This window comes from Condylura cristata, unplaced genomic scaffold (genome assembly GCF_000260355.1).
Source record: "Condylura cristata isolate star-nosed mole 26May11 unplaced genomic scaffold, ConCri1.0 scaffold00020, whole genome shotgun sequence".
NCBI lineage: Eukaryota > Metazoa > Chordata > Mammalia > Eulipotyphla > Talpidae > Condylura > Condylura cristata.
In genome coordinates, this window is record NW_004567121.1 from 12,382,069 (window position 1) to 12,391,137 (window position 9,069).

Genomic DNA, 9,069 nt, shown 5'->3' on the forward strand with positions numbered 1-9,069 from the left:
AGCACTAAGAAGCTAAAGCCACTTCAGCATGAGTTCAATCCCTGCCTGCCCCGGAGGTGACCCACATGGCGCGGCAGACCTCTCCTGACCCACCCGCTGCTCCCCTCGGCAGTGTACTTCCTCGATCTGCCTGTTCTGCTCTGTCTCTGGTGAACCCTCTCACTGCCCCTGTACCTCTGGCCTGTATCCCAGTTCTGTATGCATAAATTGATGCATAAAAGAACTGTGATGTAGGCCAGAGGTGAGGGGGGATGAGAGGACTCATCAAAGGCAGAGTGGGGAACAGAACAGGCAGAACAGGCAGATCTACATTGCTGAGGGGAGCAGCGGGTGGGACAGGAGAGGTCTGCTGTGCCATGTGGGTCACCTCCCTTGCCAGGCATCAAACTCATGCCATAATGGCTGCAATAGCTTGACAGAGCTGAGATTTTAACCCCTGCACCACCAGGTAGGTTCATCTTCCTTCATTTCTAATTTAATTTATTTGAGACTACTACTTTTCTTACCTTATGAGTCTAACTAGAGGTTTGTCTATTTTGCTTATTTTATGAAAGTACCTTGCCAGGCATCAAGCTTTTGTTTTCATTAATCTTTTGGATTCCTTTTTTATTTTGATTTCATTTATTTCTACCCTAGTGTTTAATATTCCATTCCTTCTGTTGGCTTTTGATTGCACTTGTTTATCTTCTCCTAGTTCCTTAAAGTGAGAGCTTAGATGATTTATTTGAGCTCTTTCTTGCTGCTCTGTGGGCCTCTGTCACTATATATTTCCCCCTTAGCACTTTGGTTGTACCCCAGAGGCTCTTGTGGGTTGTTTTCCCATTTTCATTTGTCTAGTGGTATTTTTAAAGTTCTTCTTTAATTTCCTCATTAAGCAAATTTTTTTATTCAGTTGTATGTTAGACACTACATATTAGAGGTTTTCCCTTCTTTTTTGTTGGCATTGATTTCTACTTTGATACCATTGTGATCAGAGAAAACTGATTAGACTTCAGTCTTCATGAACATAGTGACATTTGTTTGCGACCTAATTTGTGATTGATCCTGGCAATCCTGCTTGAGAAGACTATGTATTCACATTTTGGGGGTCCACCCAAATGATCTCATTTTTTGTTTAAGATTACCAGATACTCATTTATTTTCTTTGTGGTTCATCTCTCTATTGGTGAAAGTTGGATGCTGAAGTCCCCTATCACTAACATGTTTTCTGTTTTCAGATTTAATAAAAATTGTTTTATATATTTTGATGCTTTTTCATTGGTACATCTACGTTTATGAGTGGTGTGTCTTCCTGACGTTTTTCCCTCAGTCATTATATGATATCCATCCCTGCCTTATTTCTTTTTAGCTAGAAATCTATTTTGTATGTTAAAAGAGGTTTCCCTTGCCTTCCTTTGTATCCCATTTATTGAAGTATTGTTTTATAATCTTTTAATTGGAACCTGCTTATCTTTGGAGCTAGTTATATTTCTTGGTAATAGAAGAAAGTTGGATTCTGTTTTCTGATCCAACCAGTCACTCTGTGCCTTTTGATAGGTGAATTCTGTCCATTAATATTTAGGGTAATTATTAATTACTACTGCCATTTTACCTTCAACTTCTTGGTTCTTTTTTCTTGTTCAATTCTTTATGGCATTTTTGCTCTCTGATTTAGATAGGAGAGCTCTTTTAAACATTTCTTGGATGGATGTTTTGTGTCAATGTATTTTTTGAGTACCAACTATTTTTGTGTACAGTACAAAGGTCTGCCGGGGGGACTCATGGTTGTCACTCATAAACAGCTTAGAATATAGTGACATGTAAACTTGTTTTAAAATAAGTTTACATTTCCTGAACCAATGAGATAGAAGTTTCATTAGGGAGTCACCGATTGAACATTTACAATTAACTGTAAGCATGTCAAACAACAAGGCTTAAGTTTGATGAGTTGTAATACATGGATAGAACATGATGAAATCATTTAAACTAGGGTTTTTGAGTTCTAAATGAAATATCAGGTTGAAAATATTCCATGAGTTATCCCCCAACACTTTGCGGTTTATAACAACAATATCTTATAGTTTATAAGCTTTTGGTTGACTAAGAAGCCCTTCGCATGTCACCCCAGGGGCCAGTGAGACAGTAATGTCGGGTAATGCAGATACAGGCTCACCTGGGATTTGACTTGTCTGAAATTTCTGGGATGACTGAGTTTGTCCACTTGATTTTAGCTGAAAGGTCAAGAAGCAATGAACTTCTCTATAAATGTGGTCTTCTTATCCTCAGAAAAGCTAGCTTCCACTTGCATCTTATTTCCTGATGTGTCATTGCCCAGTGGAAGCTACAGAGCTTCCCAGGATCAATGTGTGAGGATATTGTACCAGAGCTTATGAATAAAGAAGGATGCCTCATTAAGGGCTATAGTATATATAAGGAAGTGCAAATTATCTACCCATTATAATCATATTCTGACATACATACATTCTCATACATACATTCAATCTGGAGGAGATACACCAAAATATTAATTTATCTTTGGCAAAAAGGGACAGTAATTTATCTTTGGGAAAGAGGAAATTAAAAAAAAATCTACAAAGAATATATATAGTGCACATTGTTTCTATTGAGGATTATAAGGTAGTTCCAATATAATTAACTGTGAATATTTTCCCATCCTACAATATAGAATTATTTCTACCATTAATATATCTGAATGATGCACCTTTTACAAAAAAGTAAGAGCCTAGAGACATTACCTCCCTTATCTTTTTCATTCTGGAAAAAAAAAATTGCAACACTATCATTTCTATTTTTCACAACTTTGTTGAACTTCAACCATCAGTTTAGTTTTGAAGGTTTGAGAATTACATGAGTTAGGATATTCACCAAAAATTACAGTAGTATTAGCATGCATTCAGACTGTGATTTAACTACACATGCAACACACACATTCACACACTTGTAGCCAGATCAAGTTATACTCACGAGGGCCACCTCATTCTTCAGTAACACTATCATTATTGAAGCTTTGCTAATGGGCTTTTTTGTATTCTGATTATTCTTAACCCCTTTTATGGTTGATCATGTCCTTGAAGCCCAATTTGTTCCAAAACCTTACCTAGTTATAGCTCAGCCCACATTGATTACTTCTCCTTACATGGCTTGTTTGATCACCTGGCTACATCCTTCTTTATGTTGTAATTTAATTATTTTATGTATGTGCAGGCCCTCAATAAACAGAGCTTTCTCGAATATTTGAAATCTCTCAGAAGCTCTGAGCTTTGTATGTCGCACTTGAACATAAAACTTTGATTATTTAAGTGCCTTCAAGTCTAAATTACAGAGCCTTTGGGTTTTCAGAGGTAAAGAGCAATACCAGCATCCATCCTTCCCTTTGCAGTAGGAAAGAGGTAGAGATTTCCTGATTATCAGCACTTGTCATTTCTCCCAAGCTGTGATGTGACTTTTGGTAAAGTAAACTCCTTACAAGTGGAAAGTCCTGTTGTCTGAGCAGGTGGCCCTCGTTTTGAGATTTGCTAAGGGCGTTTGGCAAGAAGGCATTATAGTAAATGAAAGAACATGAAATGAAAGTGGTAGGTTTTACTTATCACCAGTAGAACAAATTCATTTTTGAAAACCCTTATTCCTTTCTCTCTCTTCCCTTGCTGACCATCCAATGTATGATCTGGAGATGAGAGAAGATAGTTTGGCAGAGGAAAGACCTACAGGCTGTTTCCTGGAGCAGGAGCAGAGGCAGACAGCTCTTACTGAACTGTGGAGATATAAGGAAGTTGGGCTGTTTCAAAAGCAATAAACATTTCTTTTGTAGTCTCCTCTTTCTTTATACTAGTTGTTTAAATCTGAATATTTTCTAGTTTTCTGTAGATGATAAAATCATTGGAAAGGATGTTTGTCTAAATAAACTACAGGTGATCAAATAAGTAATTTTGCTTTCTTCCACCAGCATCCCAAGTAAAATCTACGGGTCTCTTATTTCTTTTTCTTTCCTTGTAAAATCCCTTTCACTCTTGGGTGTTAGTGTCAGTGTTTGTATCCTGATGCTACAAGAGGAACATGGTAGAGATTTCATCCTTGGTGGTAATTCTCAAAGTCTCTGCTTTCTTTATGTCATCCTCATTCCTTTGGATTTGTATAGGAAGAAAATGCCTATTTGGGCCAAGAGGAATGCCACTTTTCAAAAGCAGACTCTGTCCCCAGCTGAGTTTGAAGGAGGCAAATTTGTCTTCCCTGCTCCAGACTTGGATGTCTGTAATAGTCCCTTTGTGATTCCCTGGCCAGCCTGTCCCCGTACTTTGCTTCTCTTCTCTGCACAAAAGAGGATATTATTAGTACATCTGTAGCATGCTGAGTAAAGAAGTTGCCTCATGTTCTTAACAAAATCATTTCTAACATAAGGTGCAAAGGGGCACTTTCTATCATCCATTCAATTAAAGTACAAGAAAGTCTTCTAACAATCCTACATGCTAACTGTAGGCTGAGGCTGAGAGGAAAGTACCTGGTCTGAGAGTCATTTCCCTCCTAGTTATTCATTCAATGAACTCATCATACCTGTGTATGACTATACATATGTATTATTGAGGAAGGAGTTACCAGCTTGTGTCCTGGAATCAGATGCCTTGATTTAAGACCTAGGTCATCCACCTCTTAGCTGGGTAATCTTTGGCAAGTAGTTTTATTCTTTATGTTTGAAATTTTTACCCTATAATTATACCCAATACTTAGTTCTTTTTTGAGATTAAATGAGTAAAAACATCAAAAGCACTTTGAACAGTTTTTATCACATTGTAAGCACTCAAAATATTTCATTCTTATAATTTTTATATTTATTCCATAAATTAGAAGGTGACATTAAATTAATGTCTTATTAATTAAAAGGTCACTTCTATAGTAGGTAACCTAGAGGACCTTTCACCTTCCTTGAATAGATTTATAAATAATAAATAAAAATAAGTCTATGAAAGGAAACCGAAGCATATTATATGGATTTAATGGAGCAAAATTTTATAGTCTCATAGAACTGAAAGGAAATCAGAGTTGAGCTAATCTGATGTTTATAAAAGATGTAAACAGGATAATTAAATTTTTATGTACCTCTAGGGCATAAACACACAGATACATGCACACAACTGCATCTTTCCACTTCTTTCCATCTAACACCTACCAAAACTAACCATATCTACTGACAAGATTTGTTGGGAAGCCCAGCTATAAGATGACCCTCATATATTTCTACCTACTCCTAGCCAACTGGTGCCTATTATATTCAGACTTAACCCTCTCAGTTAATGGAGAAGGAAATCAATTCCAGGAGAGAAATAGTTCTGTCAAAAACAGGTTCAAAATGACTGTGGCCCAGTGCTTCTCTGCCTGTTGTCCTCACCCTGTTATGTCAGGGGATAAGCCTCTTGTGAAGTATGCTTACACCTCAATAAAATAATTTCTGGGAGTCCTTAAGAGATTTTGTGTTCAAAATCAAATGTCCCATCAGCTACTACATGGCTTCTTTATTCCACATCTCCCTCTTTTGGTCAATTATTTGAACTACCGGCCCCTATTCCAGACCTGACTGGGCTCCTGGTACCTCCATGTCCAATAGCATCTTCCAGGTGCCACTGCTGCTTCTGTTGAGCAAACTTGCTGCCATTCCTATTGGTGCTATCATCTCCCATCTGGCACCACTGCCTGCCCCTGCTGCTGCACCCCCCACTGATGCCCTTGGACTTTTATGGTGCCCAAGGTATATGCTCTGTAGTAATCCTGTTAAATGGAAAGACAAGGTAGTACACTTGTTTTACAGTCTGCCAGTAAAATTGCAGAACAGCTCTGTCTTTCCATTTCTTATGGCTCCTATTTTTCTCCCCAATGTATCTTGCTAGAGTTGCTACTGAAATGAGTAATATAAACAGTACAAAAATGCAACAATGAATTCAGAAAACTTAGACTTTATTTCAATTCCGTCTGACTTTTTGATTCCAATTTCCATTAAGTAAAGGATTTGAGACTGAATTCAAAAGTAAAATACAGCAACAATAATAAAAAACAACACTGTGGAGAATCTAGTCTATGCAGGGCTTGGTGTAAGCACTTTATTTATATTAAGTCATTTAATATGCACAGTCATCCCTTGACAACAGTTTTATTATTGATCTGCATGTAGAGAAGAAACTTAAAGATGTTTAGTCACTTGCTCAAGGGCTCTGATAGTGGTTAGAGCAGATATTCTAGCCAAGTGTGGCTTCCTCCAGCATCCAATGCCCTAAATTTACTGCCTATGGCTAGAGTTAGAGTTTTCAAATTTACTAAAGTTATATACAAATAAGTTGCATTTATGTAATTTTTCCTATTGGGGGGAAATATCAGATGCTCAAAGGACCAAAAACATCCCTACCTTTTTGTCAAACTTTCTAGTACAAAATCCTACAGTCTCATATGAAAACAGACACTTGCTAAGTTTCTTCCAACAGATCCCCAGACCTGCCCAAACATACCTGAGCCTCAATACCTGATGTAGCACAGACTCCTGCTGTGATTGTCTGTGAGGAACAGAGCCAGAATCATATGTTTAGCTATGTGGAACTAATTCAAGCAGTCAGTTATGTTCTCCTCATTGTCCTTCCCTTAGGAATGTCTACCCAAAGTCTTGCTTGGTAAACTGAAAACTCTATGAAACCATGGAAATGGTGTGAAGAGTAGACAGTGAATGGAAGCCACCTTTCTGGGGGCCTAGAGCAAGGGTGTTCCTCCCCACCTGCGTCTGTTCGGGCAATCCCTTGGGTGTCTTACTATGCTGCAGCTGTACAGATTTTCATCTCTGATAAAACTTTGCCTGAGAGGTATTTGCTGATGATTGTCAACAATCAAATGAATTATAGATGATGTTGGTAAACAAAATGCTGCCTTGATGAATGATGAGTTGGCTCTACACTGACATGACTGCTAAGTCATTCAAAGCGCTGATTAAACCCATTACTGTAAAATAATCACCATCCATTACCTTTAATGTCGTGAACTGACAACCTAGTTAAGGCAGCTGATGGTGTCAGCAAAGTGATTTGTTGTACTGCATGTCCATCGACAATAAATCACTTCGATAAATCAATGAACAGTAGCAATAAAACAATATATTTTCATATTTCTTGACATTCAATTACAGCGTGTGTATACTGACTTATTCTTAAACACAAACACTGATATGGAAGGATCCAGCATTCACCAGCAACGAATATGGAATAATTCTATTTTAGCCTAGATTGGAAGAGATTTGTATAATTAGATAAGTAAAGGCAGCAACATAGAAAATAAAAAGCAGTGGACTGGGAATTAGGAATTAAGAACCCTGGAATACCATTTTTAAAGCAGCTGTTTGATCTTGCACAAGTCATTTAACTTTTGTGGTATATATGTGATTCTAGCAATCTACTGATGAAAAAAATAAGTGTATATGAGACTCTTTTGAAGAATGTATCACTTCTTGAAAATTTAGTTTCTATTTCCCTAATTCTGAAAATTATTATTTATTTTAAACCACTGCCATCTCTTTTTAGGTCTTAAGGTCTCATATCCATTAGAGATTAGCTAATTCAATTTTTAATTCTATAATAGTTTGTGAAACTTTACTTACTAACATGTTATGTAGCTGAATTGGTTTTATGCAATTCATTAAGCAATGTCCTAGGACCTAAGATATTAGTGAAGAGGTACTTCACCAATTCATAACAAAAATAGAAAAGAAGTGGGAACTAATCCTGTGGAATTAGATGGTTAAAGCATATTTATATAAATGTAAATAATCACTATAGGGAAGTTAATTCCCCAGATATGCAAAAATACATATTTATTGAAGTATAATTGACATACACGTTAGATTTATTTCATGTGTATAATATAATGTGACGTTTGTATACATTATAAAATGATCACACAATTCACATATTTACCATCTTATTAATTTTCAATTTTTCATTTGTATTGTTGATTATAGTTCCCATGCTATATATTATACTTCATTCATTTATTTTGAACTAGAAGTACCTCTTCATCCTTTTCACGCATTTCACTAACCTCAAACCCTCCTCCTCTCTAATAACCACCAATGTGTCTTCTGTCTCTGTATTTTTTGTTTTTCATATTTTGTTTATTTTGTTTTTTAGATTCCATGTATATGTTAACTCGTGTCATTTTTTATTCTCTCTGACTTATTTCACTTAGCACAATATCTTCAAAGTCCATTCATGTTATCACAAAAGACAATATTTCATTGCTTTTTCATCACTGAGTAGAATTCCATTATGTGTGTATGCATATATGTGTATGTGCATACACATACATATCACACCATTGTCATTTAAAATGATTATTGATCAGTATTTGTTTTACTGCCATTTCATGAATTATTTCCTGGCTTTTTTATAGTTTCTCTCTGTTCCCTTTTTTTTTTTTTTTTGTTAAGATTTTATTTATTCATACAGAACTGGGGCACAGGCCAGAGATGTGGAGGGTGAGAGGCGGGCCAGGGGAGGTCTGCCACGCCATGTGGTCACCTCCAGGGCAGGCGGGGATCGAACTCAGGCAGAAGTGGCTTAAGCTTCTCAGTGCTTTGCTTTAACCCACTGCACCACCAGGGAGGGCCACTGTTCCCTTTTTTTCTTATTCGCTTATGTTGTGGTTTGTTGTGTTGTATTTAGATTGCTTTCTCACTTTATATTTCTATTATCAGTTTTGCTTTGTGGTTACCATAGGTTCACATATAACATTTTTATATAGCAGTCTATTTTAAGTTAATAGCAACTTAATTTTGAGTTCATTCTAAAGCTCTACATTTTTGTTACCCCTGCATTGTATATTTTTATGACACATTTTTCATCTTTTCATAGGTATATTTCCTGATTATTGTAGCTTTTATTTAGCAGCACTACTTTTGTTTTTTTAACCTTTGCACAAACTTTTTACAAGATTAATTCATTGTTTTCATTGTATATTACCTCTACCAGTGAGATTTTTTTTCTTTTATTATCTTTTCTTGTTCCAATTGAGAGCCATTTCTTTTTAGTTTAAAGAAGACCTTTTTTT